The sequence below is a fragment of the Leopardus geoffroyi genome, chromosome E1 (assembly GCF_018350155.1).
Source record: "Leopardus geoffroyi isolate Oge1 chromosome E1, O.geoffroyi_Oge1_pat1.0, whole genome shotgun sequence".
NCBI lineage: Eukaryota > Metazoa > Chordata > Mammalia > Carnivora > Felidae > Leopardus > Leopardus geoffroyi.
In genome coordinates, this window is record NC_059330.1 from 7,556,464 (window position 1) to 7,574,152 (window position 17,689).

Consider the following 17,689-nt stretch of genomic DNA (forward strand, 5'->3'; position numbering starts at 1 on the left):
AAGTGGCTGGGTGACGGCTGCTTTAAGCCACTGAGTTTGAGATGACAAGCTAATTGATGGAGCAACAGAACATTGTTCTGGAAGAGGTAGCCAACCCAATCAAACCAAAGGAAGAAGGAGGAGGAGAAGGAGGAGGAAGAGAAGGAGAAGAAGAAGGAGGAAGAAAGAGGGGGAGGAGGAGGAGGAAGAGGAGGAGGGGAAGGGAAAGGAGAAAAGCGTAAAAAGAAAAAGAAGAAAGAATTGTACATTTTGAAAAGGAATACCCAGAATTTTAGAAACAATAGGATTTTTTTCTAATCATGGAACACTCAAGAAAAGCACATGAGTAATTATTAGAATAAGAGAGAATATTAAGCTAAAAAATTGATTAGTGTTTCTTGGGGCACCTGGGTGGCTCAGTCGGTTAAGCATTTGACTCTTGACTTTGGCTCAGGTCATGATCTCAGTTCGTGGGATCAAGCCTCATGTCAAGTTCTGTGCTCACAGCACGGAGCCTGCTTGGGATTCTCTCTCTCTCTCTCTCTCTCTCTCTCTCTCTCTCTTTCTGCCCCTCTCCTGCTAGCTCTCTATTTCTCAAGATAAATAAATAAACATTTAAAATATGTATATCAGTGTTTCCATATAAGGACAATGAAATAATTAGAATAGGGAGAGGGTTAACATGTAAATATCCACCACAGCAACAGATAAAAAATACTTAGGAATTTCAAGATTAGTTCACAAGATATATGGTTAGTAGAATAAATGGAGGAGTATGCTTGATTGGAATACTCAGCTTCGAAAATATGTTGATTCTCAAATTATCCTGTAAGCTAATGCAATTCCATTAAAAATGGCAAACAATTTTTGACAAATCAATGATTCTAAAATTCATTCCAAAAATATAAAAACACTAATACAGACCCTCCAACAACAACAACAAAAAACCTAACAGAGGAAGGAGGAGACGGCCATACTATATATTACTTTGTATCCTTATCATACATTTGTGTTTAGTATATAGTGTTATATATATATATATATATATATATATATATATATATATATAATTATAGCGTGTTATTACATTATATTCTCTATTTTATTTTACATTATATTTTATATAAAATGTAATATGTTAAGGGGTGCCTGGGTGGCTCAGTCAGTTAAACGTCTGACTTCGGCTCAGGTCATGATCTCACGGTTCCTGGGTTCGAGCCCCGCATCAGGCTCTGTGCTGACAGCTCGGAGCCTGGAACCTGCTTCGGATTCTGTGTCTCCCTCTCTCTCTGCCCCTCCCCTGCTCATGCTCTGTCTCTCAAAAATAAATGCACTTTAAAAAGTTTTTTAATGTAATATATTAATATGTTTATGTACATAAAATTTAAATACTGTGACAAGAGAACAGAAATAGATCAGTGAGGACAAATAGTCGAATGAGCCTCAGTTTCCTCATCTACAAACATGCAATAGCATCTATTTGAATGACTTGTCATGAAGATTTAATGAAAAAAATATGTAATATGCTTATCACAGTGTGTCACAAACTGTAAATTTATATGTTAACAACTCTCACTGGAAATTTTAAAAAGGCCATTGAAGCCAGCCATCTTCCAGGGTGCCTGGGTGGTTCATTTGGCTGAGCATCTGTCTCCTGGTTCCAGCTCAGGTCATGATCTCACGGTTTGTTGGATTAAGCTCCACATCGGGCTCTGTGCTGACAGCGTGGAGGCTGCTTGGGATTCTCTCTCTCTCCCCCTCTCTCTGCCCGTCCCCTACTTGCACTCTCTCTCAAAATACATAAATAAGCTCACAAAAATTTTTTTTTAAAAAGCGTGCCATCTTCCAAGTTGTGTCTGAGATGAAATGAAAAATCAAAACCCAGTGGGTAGAGCATGCCCTGGGACAGATTTTGATGAGATTTCAAGAAACCGAGGAATGTGGAAGTCCCCTACAAGGGTTGAAGTTCTCCCCATCTGACTTCTTCATTTCTCCCTTACTCAACAAGCAGGCCATAGAAAAGGAAATGAAAACAAATACAGCCCTCAAAATGTAGTTCAAAGGGGAAGAAGGGGGAACATTAACCCCAAACAAACATGGACAAGATACAAGGAAATGACATGTTAATTCTGTATATAACTTCAAACAGGTGATAAAACAGATGGAATTTAAAAATGATCGACAACAACAAAAACAGCACAAAAAGCAGGCAAAGAGATCAGTCTGGAGAAAAGCATCACCCAAGGAACCCAAGTGTATTGACCTATAGAATACAAATTCAATAAAACTATAATTAAGACACAAGATGATAAAATAAAAGGTTCAGACAAAAAAAGGAGATCAAAGAAACCAAATGAAGGATCATAACAATGCTATTTGGGGTCTAAGAGCATTTTAGAAAAAGCAAGAAATATAGTAGATAAGGTTAAGTACTATAGTCATGACATAGGGGAAGGACATCTGGTATGCTCAATGAATGGAAAAGACAAGGAAATTAAAGCAACTCGAGTGGGTGATTAACGTAGGAGACAAAGAAGATCCAACATAAAGCTATTTGGTGTTCCTACAACTAAGGAACCAAAGAGTGGGAAGGAAAAAGTATTCAGAGATGTGGGAAGGAAAAAGTATTCAGAGATACAATGGAGAAAAGAAATGTCCCTAAGAAAATAACTGAATCTACCAATTGAATGCATATGGCATATACAGAGAACTAACAGTGTTCGCATCAACGGGGCACCCAGGTGGTTCAGTCAGTTAAGCATCGGACTCTTGATTTTGGCTCAGGTCATGATCTCACGGTCAGGGGACTGAGCCCCGCCCAAGTCAGGGAGCTCCCGGGGAGCCTGCTTGGGGTTCTCTCTCTCCCTCTCCCTCTCCCTCTGCCCCTCCCCCACTCACCATGCATGCTCACTCTTTCTCAAAAAAGAAAAAAATAATAGTTACAAGGAAAGAAAGTGTTGGCATCATGACATAACCCCAATTCATTATTTAACTTTGAGGATAGGGAGAGAGAGCCTTCAGCCCTGATAACAAGAAATTGTAATTTAGCGCAAGACAAAAAGTCGGGCTAGCCTCAGATTTCACCACAATAGAGTTCAACGCCAGAAGACCATGAAACGGTATCTAAAAAGTTCTGAGGGAAAGAAAGCATGACTATATCTTGCCAAGTTAATTTTCAATCATTAAAACAAGTAAAGAATTCAAGTAGCATGCCACTGTTGAGCCATTGTGGGGGGAAGAAACTATACTACTCTTTTTTTTTTTTAATATTTCATTTATTTTTGAGAGAGAGACAGAGCGTGAGCAGGGGAGGGGCAGAGGGAGGGAGACAATTCGAAGCAGGCTCCAGGCTCCGAGCTGTCAGCACAGAGCCCGATGCGGGGCTCGAACCCAATGAACCGTGAGATCATGACCTGAGCTGAAGTCGGATGCTGAACTGACTGAGCCACCCTGGCACCCCTCCACTCTTTGATGGTGGAAATCTTCTTGCCTGACCTTGGAGGAATTTATTAAGGTCTCGAATTTGTGTGGTGACGATTTCTGCAGATTCACTCCATCTTCTCTTTCTTCAGATAAATGAAAGTTAATATTTACTATGAGAAAATAAAAACAGTAAGAGAATTTTATGCCACCCAAGAGTTTATAGGATTGTTCCTTGGACGGGACCTTGTAGTTAGCGAGTGCAAAGCAAATACATCACATTCTCTCTTTGCGTCTGTCTCTGTCTCTTTCTGTCTCTCTCTCTCTCCCCACCCCTCCCTAATGCACACACACACACACACACACACACCTTGTCGTATAAGACCCGAGTGCTGTGAACTCACCAGACCGCATATGCTTAGTCTATAATTACATGTTCTGTTTGGTAAGATAAATACAGTAAACCTTTCAGCGGGTCTGTCTGTGTCTTTGCTACACTTTCCCTTTGGTCAGTGGTTTGCGACCAGAATTGCATACTAGAATCACCTATCGAGATTTTACGTTTTATAACGCAGATGTCTTAGCTTGTGTTCTTTCCAGCAGCGTTTTTTGTTGCCAGTGTCCGGAACCACTGATTTAGAGAAAAGTTTCTTTCTTATGTAGGAATTGAGACTCCCTTGTATGTCCACAGCGTGGCTAATTCTTACAGAATCATACGTGTTCTTGTTTACTTAGCTGTTCAAGGCAAAATGAGCCCAGAGCCCCCTTTAAAAAAAAAAGGAGATTTGGGAAAGAAACAGAGGTGACTGTGGCATGTGCTGACTGTATATCCCAGACCTTGGAAAATATACCTACATCATCCCATGGTGCCTTCAAGAGAGTGCTGCCTTTGGGAGACAGCCTCTGCATGTCCCAGCTTCTTCCAAAAGAAATGGGTAGGGGTGCCTGGGTGGCTCAGTCGGTTAAGCGTCTGACTTCGGCTCAGGTCACGATCTCACGGTTCGTGGGTTCGAGCCCCGCGACGGGCTCTGTGCTGACAGCTCGGAGCCCGGAGACTGCTTCGGATTCTGTGTCTCCCTCTCTCTCTCTCTCTCTGCCCCTCCCCAGCTCGTGCTCTCTGTCTCTCAAAAATAAATAAACATTAAAAAAAAAAAAAGAAAGAAAAGAAAAGAAACGGGCTAACCGTTGTCTTTTGAAAGAGATCAGTCCTGGGATAGGAAAAGAAGACATTGTCAGTGGACCTCAGGCTGGTTTCAGGGGAATGTCCTTGTCCCTCTGGGGGCATTTTAGCAGTGGGGCCCGAACTGAAAATGTGGAGTCGCATGGAGCTTCCTGGTGGGCAAGGAAAGAGTAGAGAGTGCACAATTAAGGGGCTCTGGAGTGTGGCAGCCTGGATTCGGATCCTAGTCTGCATTTGCTGGCTCTGTGCCCTTGAGCAGGTTACGGAATCTCTCTGTGCCTTAGTTTCCTCATCTATAAAACAGATCTCACCGGGCAGTTGTGACGATCAATGCGATAGTACCCACCAAAGGCTTAGAATAGTGCTTGGTGCCTTATAAGCACCCAATAAATGCTGACTGTTCCTCTTATAACACAGAGCAAGCTGGGACCCAGGAAGGATAGAGCTCCGTGAAGACTCCTCAGAACCGGCCCGGGCTGCATCGTGGAGTCACTGTAAGTCCTAATGAGCTTCGATCAGATGTACAATCCTGTCCTTGTAGAATTAGGAGGGACAGCCCATGGCTCTCCCCGTGCCCCGCCCCCCCCCCCAAGGCCAGGTGGTAGGCTCCACAATGGCCAACAGCAGCAGAGACACTCTCAATATGGCAAATCGGGAAGCAGTAACCTGTCGGAAGCAGCCAGCACATGCCTTCAGGAAGCCTAATCTGACTGTCATCGAGCCAGTGGGGGCTGTTTTCACCAAAATTGGGATTCGAAAAAAGGGAGTGAGCCCTTGGCCACTGCATGATGAGGCTTCGCCCTATGGATTATTCTAGGGCTGGGATCCCAACGACCGCAGGTGCTCCCGACAGCATAGCAGTGGCCAACAGCAGGTATGTGCCACCTGGGCCTCCTTGCTCTGTGGTCTTGTGGCTGCAGGGGTGGCCTGGGGTCAGCCCTGCCTGTCCTCCTCCCTCCTCCCTGCATCACAGCTGGGGAGGTGTGGGCTTCCAGATGCCAGAGCCCTTCAATGTTTGCATTGCTCTCCAAAGACAATCATACTTGCAAGGCAGACGACGGTGTGAGCAGAAAGGGCGACCGCTCATTAGTGAAACTCTGGAATGTTCTCCGGCCAGCACTCAAATGATAAGACACCGACAGAAAGAACCTCCTTTCTGCTGGACAAGCCCCCAGTCACCTTTGCCACTGGACTAAAAGCTTTCAAAGGGTGAACAGAAGTGCCATAAATCTCAGAGGCGACGTTAAATGTTTGTCACTGAAACACTTAAGACTTGTTTCAAACCCATTCCTTTCTGCAAGTTTATAACAAATAACTGGCTGACTTAACCTCTACAAGAGTATCTCCTTTTTCACTACAAATGGAAACAAATGGTCTATAAAGAGCGGGACCCTGCTGATGGGTGATGCTCAGCCACTGTGTGGTCTCCCAGCCCTGCCCAAATGAGGGAGCCGTCTCTTTTGTTTAGATTAAACTGGCTCTTGCTTCTATGGCTTTAGGGCGGCCAAGGTTTTAACTGGACTTTCTTTTAAACTGCCCATTAATCTTCCCTCCCCTCTCCCTGCTGAACGAATGAGTAAAGTAAATTATTTACATTCTGATGTTGCAAGAACTCTCCCTGCATTAAGCTCTCATTTGAGCCTCAAATGTATCTGTAGATGGTGTTTACCTCACCCTCTCTTTATCATGACTGCACAGCTTCTCCAGAGAGATCACCTGTTGGGCTAAAATATGACACAGATACAAACCCTGTTCCCAACCACCTGTGCGTGCCGTGCCCTGAGCCACACGTCCGAGCCACCCGATCCTGATTTTACCAAGTTCCAAATGCAAGCGTCTCGGTGCCTCGCGTCTTAGACTTAGCTTGCTTTTCGATATTCCAAATGTTCATCACTCCTGGAGGAGAATCAAAGCCCATCAGATGCTTTTCAGAATCGATCCACTGTGTGTCTTCTCAGAGTGAGGGGCGAGGGCCTTTGCTGGAAAGAATGTCATTCTCTGTATCAGCCCTTCTGGCCCCGATGAGACGAGAAGCCGCCTAGGAGTGGATTGTCAACGTGGGGCGAGTTGGAAGGACCAACACCCACGTGCATTCAACCCTGAAATCCCATTTTTCTTTTGTGGGGTGGAGACAAATAAGAAAATGCATTTTTTTCAAGGCATCAGGGGAGAAGAGTCCAGGAAACGCTACAGAAAGGGAACGAGTAAAGCAAGATCAAAGCAAGAGGAGAGTTAGAAGCACAGGACATCGCAGGTTACGCCTGCAGCCGAAATAACAATTTCTTATTAAGTTACAGTTAATACAGTAACTTTTAATTAGAAGAAGATAAGCCAGGCAGTATCTATTAGGGCAGACACGAGTTTACGAAGCATCTGTTCTGTCCTTCTCTTAATATGCTGCCTCATTAATTTCTTGGGGACTTGATTTCTTTTGGCCTTCGTTACAAGTTCTTAATTTCACCCAACAAGCCAATGGAATTTAAATTCAACACCTATATATGTCATATTTTGCTGACTCTTGCCCAAACTTTGCCAGTAACTGAAGCTGTTCATCTCTTACAAATCCCCCCCAACTATCAATTATTTCCGGATGTTCCAGGAGAATAGTGTTTCTTTTTAATTTTCTTTTTACATTTATTTATTTTTGAGAGACAGAGAGAGACAAAGCACATACCGGAGAGGGGCAGAGAGAGAAAGAGACACAGAATCCAAAGCACGGTCCAGGCTCCGAGCTGTCGGCACAGAGCCCGACGCGGGGCTCGAACTCACGAACCGCGAGATCATGACCTGGGCTCAGGTCAGACGCTCAACTGCCTGAGCCCCCCAGGCACCCCCAGGAGAATCATGTTAAGAATGGCCTAGCACCTGCATGATGGCTTCCATTTTTTTTTTTTTTTTTTCCTCTGAAGCTTTGGCTCCAGTGATGCCCTAGGCATCAGGGCATCAAGGTCCCCCTGAGCCTTGCCCTGGGAACTACCATCTCCCACCGTGTACCACAACTGATGCACAGGACCAAAGACTGCTGTCCTCTGGACTTCTCCAAGCATGGAGTCTTCCCTATAAAATCCCACCTCCTTTTGTATCTCACTCTGTCTTATGAACAACAAAGAAATGCTGCTTGGGCTTCAATATCGTAGAGCTATTAGCCAAATGTTTCCGTGTTTTGCCCAGAGCCCCCTTTCCTGGCTGTTTCCCAGACTGGTAGCCGGGGTCAGGATGCATGACTGAGAGCCAAACACTATCTGGAACTCAGATCCACCCCTCCCTTCCACTGTGCATGGGTTTGGTATGTGACCAAGCTTGTCTTACATGGGCCTTTAGGGCAATCAGCTTCTGGAGGCCCGTTCTACCAGTTAACCCGATGCGTGTTAAGTGCCAGCAATAGAACCAAGCTGAGGATTCTCGCACATGAATATCACTTCGCTTGTACTAAAAGTTCTCATGTCTCAGCAAGTTCTTTTGTGCTTTTTCAAATCCGGGGAAATTCCTAAATAACTGGCCATAGACCAGTAGCATCCAGAATATGTGTATCACTGGTTAAAAAAAAAAAAAAACAGATGCAGACCCTCACCTCGAGCTTCTAAATCAATCTCTTCGTCGGGCGCTTGTGTGGCTCAGTCGGTTGAGCGTCCGACTTCGGCTCAGGTCATGATCTCACGGTTCGTGGGTTCGAGCCCCGCATCGGGCTCTGGGCCGACAGCTCGGAGTCCGGAGCCTGCTTCGTTTTCTGTGTCTCCTTCTCTCTCTGCCTCTCTCCCCTGCTCGTGTTGTCTCTCTCTGTCTCTCAAAACTAAATTAAAATGTTTTTTTTGAAAATTAAAAAAAAAAACATCAATCTTTGTTAGGAACTAAGCTCTTGTTTTGTTCTTTATTTTAGTTCTCTCAAATGATTCTTTCAGTCAACTAGGTTTGCAAAGGCTGTGTCAGAGCCCCATCTGACCTCAGCCCTGTATGAGCATACGTTCCCTCGCTGAATTCACTTCTGGAATATCTTCTCTCTGACTCCCTCTTCCTCAGACTGTTACAATGGAGATACATCATGGCCCTTGCCCACAAATGCTTTTTCTAGTGGACTTTCTCAAGCTGTGTCTGGACAAACACCTTAGTGGACAATTTAGACGATTGTGGAGCTAAGGGGAAGAAAGGGTGTGGGGGATTCTTATGTTAGGCTTACCCCAGATTTAAACTCAAAATATCCAGGGGTTCTGGCCAGGAATCTTTTTGTTTGTTTCTTGGGAGAATTTCCCAGCTTTGGAAACTTTAGCAATATTTAGCTGGATGATTTTTTTTTTTTTTTAATGCACCAGGATATGATCTGGTCCATTCATGATCTCATCAAATAACCAAAAGATTTCTTCATAATAAATACTCCACAGGCTTCAGAACACATCAGAAAATAAAGTGGATTGATAGATGAGTAGCAGGAAGGATAGATAGGTACGTGATAAAGGAAATGTAGTAAAATGTTCATTGTAGAATCTATATAGTAGGTTTATGGGTATTCACCATACAATTCTTGCAACTTTATTTATTCGTTGGAAAAATTTCATAGTAAAATGATGGAAGAAAAGACAGTAGGATAGAATGTTCCCTCAAAACATATTTTCTTTGAAATATTTTTTTCAATGTTTATTTATTTTTGAGACAGAAATAGCATGAGTGGTGGAGGGGCAGAAAGAGAGAGGGACACACAGAATCCAAAGCAGGCTCCAGGCTCTGAGCTGTCAGCACACAGCCTGACATGGGGCTCGAACCCACAGACCATGAGATCATGACCTGAGTTGAAATTGGACACTTAACCAACTGAGCCACCCAGGCGCCCCCTTCAAAACATATTTTGACGCTATACCACAACTGAATAAAATGATCAGTTTAATCGCTGATAAGTGTAACTCCAGTGCCCTTAAATAATATATGTGCTATTTCTGAAGTAATGTACTATCTATGCCTATCAAGTCACATATCTTGCTTAAGTGGAATTTTTAAAAATAAATGAGGTGCTCATGTTTTATCTTGATAAAATGTAAAAGCTTTTCCTCTTTCACTCTTCCCCCTCTTTATTTGCACGTGCATTTTCTAGTTTTCAAATTATTTGAATCACATAAATAGAAAAAAACACATAGAAATATCACTTCACAAATGTCATGAGGGAAGTGAAAAAAAAAATCAAGATAAAACTATAATTTCCAGGAAGGTCAACCGAGAATGTTATTGTGTTCTGTGCTAGTAACTTTGAAAAGCCTGTATTCAAAGTTGAACATTTCCTGCTGAGGAAATTGAGCTTGGAGAAATCAAGATCTTCAGGATCACGTCAGCAGTGGCCAAGTTAGAAAGAGAACACAAATGCCCTGACCTTGTTACTGTACTTTATTCACTCTCAAAATTTACTCAGATATAAATGACTTTAAATGTCTGTGCATAAAAATTACTGTAGTTAAAATCCTTGGTTTACATTAGTCAATAAATAGCTTTGGAACATTAATAAAATTATACTACTCAGGTGTTTTTGACAAATCACATCCCTCTAAGAAGGGAGATTTAAAAATGAAACACAAGACAAGACTATACTTGGGAGAAAATATTTGCAAGTAACATCTGATAAAGGATTTGTATCCATAATATATAAAGAACACTCAACACTCAACGAGAAAACAGACAATCCAATTTTTTTTTAAATGGGTGAAAGTTCCCAATAAACTTCTCACCAAAGAAGACACAGACAGCAAATAAGCAGATAAAAAGATGTTCAACACCATTAGTCATTAGGGAAATGCAAATTAAAACCACAATGAGATACCACTCTCCATGTATTAGAATGACTAGCAATAAATCAATAAACAAACAACTTACAGCACCAAGTGCTGGCAAGAATGTAGAGCAACTAGAACACTCATAGATTCTTGGTGGGAACGCCAAGTAGCACAGCCACTTTGGGAAAAAACTCAATGGTTTCTTATAAAATTGAGTATGCCCTTAACAAGCAACTGAGTAATATCACTCCTGGGTATTTACCCAACTTAATTGAAAATTTGTGTTCCTATAAATGTTTATATAGAAGCTTTATTCAAGTTGCCCCAAACTGGAAACAACCTAGCCCTCCAATAAGTGAATGAATAAACAAACTGGTATATTCGTGCAATGGAATATCCTTGGCAATAAAAAGGGATAAACTGATCTCTCCTTCTGACCAAGGTGTAGTAATAGAGACTGTATTTACGCTCTTGACTGAAACAAACAAAAATCAATAAATTACATGAAACACCAGTTTTCAAGACAGTGGATACCAAGCAATGAGGACCAATGGTTCCTGAAAGACAGAACGCTAATGAGGGGAGCCCTATGGTTGTCTCAACGCCTTGAGAGGTTTCCAGGACAAAGCCCTGGGAGAGGGAATCCTGGTGGAGCCCAGCAGTTGAAGAGCAGAGCTGAGAATTTAGGAAAATCAAGATGTCTAGAGTTCCCAAGATACAGTAGAGTAGAAAAGGGAACTGTATAAAGAGAGAACTGCAGAGATCTGCAGAAGAGTCTCATCTAGCATTGAAGGGAGCACTAATCAGTGAAAGCCTGTGTAGAAACTACTTCAAGCTGGGGAAAGAAACATCTGAAAGGATTAGAAGCAACAGTGCCTGGTGCTTGTACAGGACTATATACACCTTACGGATTACTGATATTGTCAGGTTTGAATCTGTCATCTTGCTGTTAGTTTTCTCTTTGCCCATATTTTCTTTTCTTCTTTTTCCCCTTTTTTTTCTGCATTGATCTGAGAAGGTTGAATATCTTTATCAATATCAACATTGATATCGATAAATGCTGATATTTATCGGGACGCCTGGGTGGCTCAGTCAGTTGAGCGTCCGACTTCGCTCAGGTCATGATCTCGCGGTCCGTGGGTTCAAGCCCCGCGTAGGGCTCTGTGCCGACAGCTCAGAGCCTGCAGCCTGCTTTGGATTCTGTGTTCCTCTCTCTCTGGCCCTTCCCCTCTCAAGCTCTGTCTCTCGCTCTCTCAAAAAGAAATAAACATTAAAAAAAAACTTAAAAAAAATGATATTTATCCAGATAAATATTGATATCCCTATCAACATTTAAAAAAAAATTTTTTTTTTTCAACGTTTATTTATTTTTGGGACAGAAAGAGACAGAGCATGAGCGGGGGAGGGGCAGAGAGGGAGGGAGACACAGAATCGGAAACAGGCTCCAGGCTCTGAGCCATCAGCCCAGAGCCCGACGCGGGGCTCGAACTCATGGACCGCGAGATCGTGACCTGGCTGAAGTCGGACACTCAACCGACTGCGCCACCCAGGCGCCCCATCCCTATCAACATTTTAACAACTTTGCTGGCTTCTTGGTTATAACTCTTTGCTGTTTTATTTTAGTGGTTGCTCTAAGATTTATGTTAGACCTATTTTAACTCCCCACAAACTAGCTTCAAGTGGTATCACACCATTTCATGTATGGTACGAGAACCCACTAATAGTATACTCCAATTTCTTCTCTCCAGCCTTTGTGCTGTTGTTTTCAGACATTTTGCTTTTATATACTGTACAAACATCATACTACATTACCCTTGTTTCAATAATTATTTTGTAAACAGATTCAAATAGTAAGAAAATACCTTATACATTTACCAATGTAGTTGTCAACTCCTGCCTTCTTCATTCCTTTGCGTAGATCCGTATTGCCATCTGGTCAGGTTTCTCTTCTGCCTGAGGATTTCCTTTCATTTTTTTTTGTGCAATACAAAGCTGGTACCAAGGATCGCAGCTTGTGTATGCCTGAAAACATTTTGGTTTCACCATGATTTCTTGAAGACATTTTTGCAGGGTGTAGAACTTTACGTTGATGGGTCTTTTGCTTCATTGTCGCTTGCAATATTAATAAACTAAACAAATAATCTCAATAGACAGAAAAATCATATGACAAGATCCACTTCTGATTTAAAAAAAAAAAAGACAAGAAAACAACCTCCGGATGCTGGGGTGGCTCAACTGATTAAACGTCCGACTTCGTCTCAGGTCATGATCTCATGGTTCTGAGTTCGAGCCCCACAATACGCACTCTGCTGTCAGAGTGGAACCTACTTCAGATCCTCTGTCTCCCTCTCTCTGCCCCTCCCCCCTTCTCTCTCTCTCTCTCAAAAATCAACATTAAAAAAAAACTCTCAGCAAACGAGATATAGAAGGGAAGTTTCTCTACCTAATAAGAGGTATTAAAATAAAAAAAAAAACCCTTAGAGTTAGCATATATATAATGGTTAAAAACTAAATGATTATCCCTTTGAAATCAAGAACAATACAATGATACCCATTCTCACCATTTCTTTCCAGCACTGTCCTTACTGCACATTCTAAACAGTGCCATAAGGGGAGGACAAGAAATTAAGGGCATTCAGTTTAGAAACAAAGACATAAACCTGTCACTTTTTCCAGATGACACAATCTTCTACATAGATAATTAAAGGAAACATAAAAAAATCTGCTGGAACTAGTAAGTGAGTTTAGCAAGATTTGAGGATATAAGATCAACAGGGAAAATCAATTGCATTTCTTGTCTTTTTTTTTTTTTTTTTTACATTTTAATTTATTTTTGAGAGACAGAGACAGAGCACAAGTGGGGGAGGAGGGCAGAGAGAGAATGAGACACAGAATCCGAAGCAGGCTCCAGGCTCTGAGCTGTCAGCACAGAGCCCGATGCGGGGCTGAAACCCACTAACTGTGAGATCATGACCTGGGCTGAAGTTGGATGCTCAACCGACTTTTGCAGGGTGTGGAAATCAACACCCAGGTGCCCCCAAATCAACTGCATTTCCATATACTAGCAACATACAATCAGAAATAGAAATTTAACCAAGAGTATAATTTACAATAGCATCAACAATATGAAATACTTAAGGACAAATCTGACAAAGATGTGAAAGTTTTGTGAAATCTACAAAACTTTTCTCAGAGAACAAAAAAGAGACATAATGAGGAGAGAGATATGTATGTTTATTGACTGAGGAATCAGTATTGTTAAGATGCAAACTCTCCTCCAAATGATCTAAAGATTCAATGAAATCCTGATAAGAGTCCTGGATGCTTTTGTAGAAATTGACAAACTGATTTTAAAATTCATATGGAAATATAAAAGACCTAGAATAGGCAATGAGATTTGGGGGGGGGGGAATAAAAAAGAACAAAGCTGAAGGAATAACACTCCCTGATTTCAAGAATTATTATAAAATTACAATAATGAAGACGATGTGGCATTTATGCGAAGATAAGTAACTAGGCCAATTTAATGAATAGAGAATCTAGAAATAGACCCACACATATACGAAAATTGATTTAGGGCAAAGGTACAAAGACAATTCAGTCAATAAATAGACTTTTCACCAACTGGTCCTGGAACAATTGGATACCCACAAGCAAAAATAAATAAACTTCAGTCCATACCTTGCACCATTAAGAAACATTAACTTTAACTCAAAAATGAGCGCATAGATATAAATGTAAAACCTAAAACCATAAGCCATCTAGAAGGAAATATAGGAGAAAACTTTTGCGACTTTTCATTAGGCAAAGATTTCTTCCATAGGATACCAAAAGCATGAGTCACAAAAGAAGAAATTGATAAACTAGGCTTCAGCAGAACTTAAAAGCTTACTTTTCAAAAGATCTGTTAAGAAAACAAAAGACAGGGGGCATCTGGGTGGCTCAGTCAGTTGAGGTCCAACTTCAGCTCAGGTCATGATCTCTCAATTTGTGGGTTTGAGCCCCGCATCAGGCTCTGTGCTGACAGCTCACAGCCTGGAGCCTGCTTCAGATTCTCTGTCTCCCTCCCTCTCTCTGCCTCTTCCCTGCTGGTGATCTCTCTTTCTAAAAAATAAATAAACATTAAGAAAAAAAAATTTTTTTAAAGAGTGTGAAAGACAAGCCACGGACTGGGAGAAAATATTTAAAAATCATGTATCTGATAACAGACTTTTAATATATAACCGATGTTAAATATATTCAAAATACACCTAAAAATCTTAAAATTCAATACGAAGGAAACAATTTAAAAAAAAAAACAAGCAAACATAAGATTCAAGCATTCATGTTGCTAGAAGAGACGGCAAACGAACTTGTAGAATAAACATCTACATCATTAGTCATCAGGGAAATGCAAATTACACACAATAAAATACCACTGCATACCGATTAGAATGGCTACAATTGAAAAAGATTGACCATACCATGTGTTGGCAACAATACAGAGAAACTAGAACTATTCTGCATTGCTAATATCAATGTAAAATGGCGGAACCACTGTGTGAGAGCTTGTCAATTTCTTAAAAAGGTCAGGGTACACCTCCCTTCTGATCCAGCCATTCCACTTTGTCCAAGAAAAATGAAAGCATATATCCACCCCCCAAAAGTAGCGCATGAATGGTCACAGTCACTACTTGTGATAGCCCCAAGCTGGCAACGATCCAAATATCCATCAGGACAGATTATGGATACTTATTTGCTATGAATCAACAAAGTGAGTTCTCTCCATTCAAAGGAGTACTACCTTGCAACAAAAAGGAACGGATTAATGAAATATACGAAACCCAGGATGAATCCGAAATTAATTTTGCTGAGTGAAAGAAGCCAGATAAAAAAGGAATACATCTTTTATAATTTTATTCCTATAAAATTCTAGCAAATGTAAGTGTATCTTTAGTGATAGCAGATTGGTGGATGCTTAGGGATGGAAGAAGTCGAGAAGGACATGAGAAGGGATGACAAAGTGGGACAAGGACATGATGGATCTGTCTTGTCTTGTCTTGTCTTGTCTTATATTTTATTTTGGAGAGAGTGCATGCAAGTGGGGGAGATGGGAGAGAGAGGGAGAGGGAGAGAGAGAAGTTTAAGCAGATTCCAGGCTCCGTGCCCCCAACACAGGGCTTGATCCCACAACCCTGGGATCATGACCTGAGCTGAAATCAAGAGTCAGATGCTTAACCGAACTGAGCCACCCAGGTGACCCTAATATGAGCTGAAATCAAGAGTCAGATGCTTAACCGAACTGAGCCACCCAGGTGACCCTAATATGTATTTTAAGAATACCAAGCAGCCTTGGTCTTTTTTTTTTTTTTTCAACGTTTATTCATTTTGGGGACAGAGAGAGACAGAGCATGAACGGGGGAGGGGCAGAGAGAGAGGGAGACACAGAATCTCGGAAACAGGCTCCCGGCTCTGAGCCAGCAGTCCAGAGCCTGATGCGGGGCTCGAACTCACGGACCGCGAGATCGTGACCTGGCTGAAGTCGGACGCTCAACCGACTGCGCCACTCAGGCGCCCCAACCTAATATGTATTTTAAAAGCAAAAAGCACATGAGTGTATACATTTATAAAAATATGTTCAGATAAATAAATATAGTGTGCATACCTACTAATATTTATATATTTATTTATATTTATTTTTATATTTAACCTTATATTTATATTTTATTTATATTATATAATATATATTATATATTTATGTAAATTAAATATATTTATATTATATATATTATATATATACTCTATATTATAATATACTCTATATATATTAGAGAGAGAGAGAGAGCACTGAGCAGGGGTGAGGCAGAGACAAACAGAGAGAGAGAGAGAGAGAGAGAGAGAGAGAGAGAGAATCTCAAGCAGGCTCTACACTCAGTGCGGAGCCCAACACAGGACTCGATCCCACGACTCTGGGATCATGACCTGAGCTGAATTCAAGAGTTAATGCTTACCTGACTGAGCTACCCAGGTGCCCCAGGTGAAGACTATCTTAACCACTCTTCTGTAAGTCCAAAATTATTTCAAAATACCCATTTTAAAAAATGATACCAAGGGCTGCCTGGGTGGCTCAATTGGTAAACATCCCCCTCTTGATCTCAGCTCAGGTCTTGATCTCAGGGTTGTGAGTTCAAGCCCCACGTTGGGCTCTGTACTGGGTGTGGAGCCTACTTAAAAAAATTAAAAGTGACACCAGGGATGCCTGGCCGACGCTGTTGGTGGAGTGTGCAATACTTGATCTCAGAGTTGTGAGTTTGAGTCCTACGTTGGGTGTAGAGATTACTTTTTAACAAATAAAATAAAGATGACACTAAACGTACCAAAAGAGATCATGGTAACTTAAAATAACCTCACAGTTGGAAATCCTAAGTGTGACCCCAAACTAAACAGAAATACAAGAAATTCTACTACATAAAAAAAAAAATTGGGGCGCCTGGGTGGCTCAGTCGGTTAAGCGTCCGACTTCGGCTTAGGTCATGATCTCGCGGTTCGTGAGTTCAAGCTCCGCGTCAGGCTCTGTGCTGACAGCTCAGAGCCCGGAGACTGTTTCAGATTCTGTGTCTCCCTCTCTCTCTGACCCTCCCCTGTTCATGCTCTGTCTCTCTGTCTCAAAAATAAATAAACGTTAAAAAAAATTAATTTGTTATTGCAAAAATAAAGTACAAACTCAGAAAACTGGGGAAAAGGTTTGCATCTTATGCACAAAGGAATAATTTTCTTAATATATAGGGAGCTCTTGCCAATCAGTAAGAAAAAGATAAACAATCCTATGGGAAAACGGTCAAGATATAAGATCAGGGTTCATTTCGTAAAAAGAATTTCAAATGACTCAAAAAAATGTAAAGATGCTCAGCCCCAAGAAGAAGATGTATGAAAAGTAAAAACCCAAATACGTTTTTCTATTGAAAAGTTTTATACTTAAAATTGACAAAAGCCAAAATTTTATAATATGCTGTATGGTCAGGGAACATGTGGGAAAAAAAAAAAAAAAAAAAAAAAAACAAAAGCAGACTTTCCTTAGGAGTAAAAATTGGAACAGGTCCTATAAAGTATAATTTGGTAAAATCTCTCAAAATGTTCCATATTCCTGCCTGGTGGCCTGGCGGTTCTATTTCTAGGAATTTGTCTTGTAAATAGGTCTTCACAAGAAATCAAGATATTCACTGCTTCACTGGGACAGTGTTTATCGTAGTCAAAAGTCTCTTATCAGCCAAAAGGCCTGATCAAATAAATGAATGGAATACCATGCAGCCTTCCCAAAAAGGAATAATGGGGAACTATATCCAGGGTGTAAAAAAGGTAGAGAGCAAGGTGTATGATGTGC

General features: G+C 41.2%; 1 long non-coding RNA gene across 10 annotated transcripts in view; it reads right to left on the reverse strand.

Annotated features, from left to right (window-relative positions):
• Positions 1 to 17,689, reverse strand: part of LOC123603040 — a 244,679-nt gene that overhangs the window by 73,159 nt on the left and 153,831 nt on the right. The window contains exon 9 of one of the 10 annotated variants that reach the window (XR_006714704.1): positions 11,890 to 12,351. The exons of the other annotated variants lie outside the window; for them this stretch is intronic. This is a non-coding gene — a long non-coding RNA (uncharacterized LOC123603040). Of the gene's footprint in view, positions 1 to 11,889; positions 12,352 to 17,689 lie in introns of those variants that run through there. 10 annotated transcript variants of the gene reach the window in all.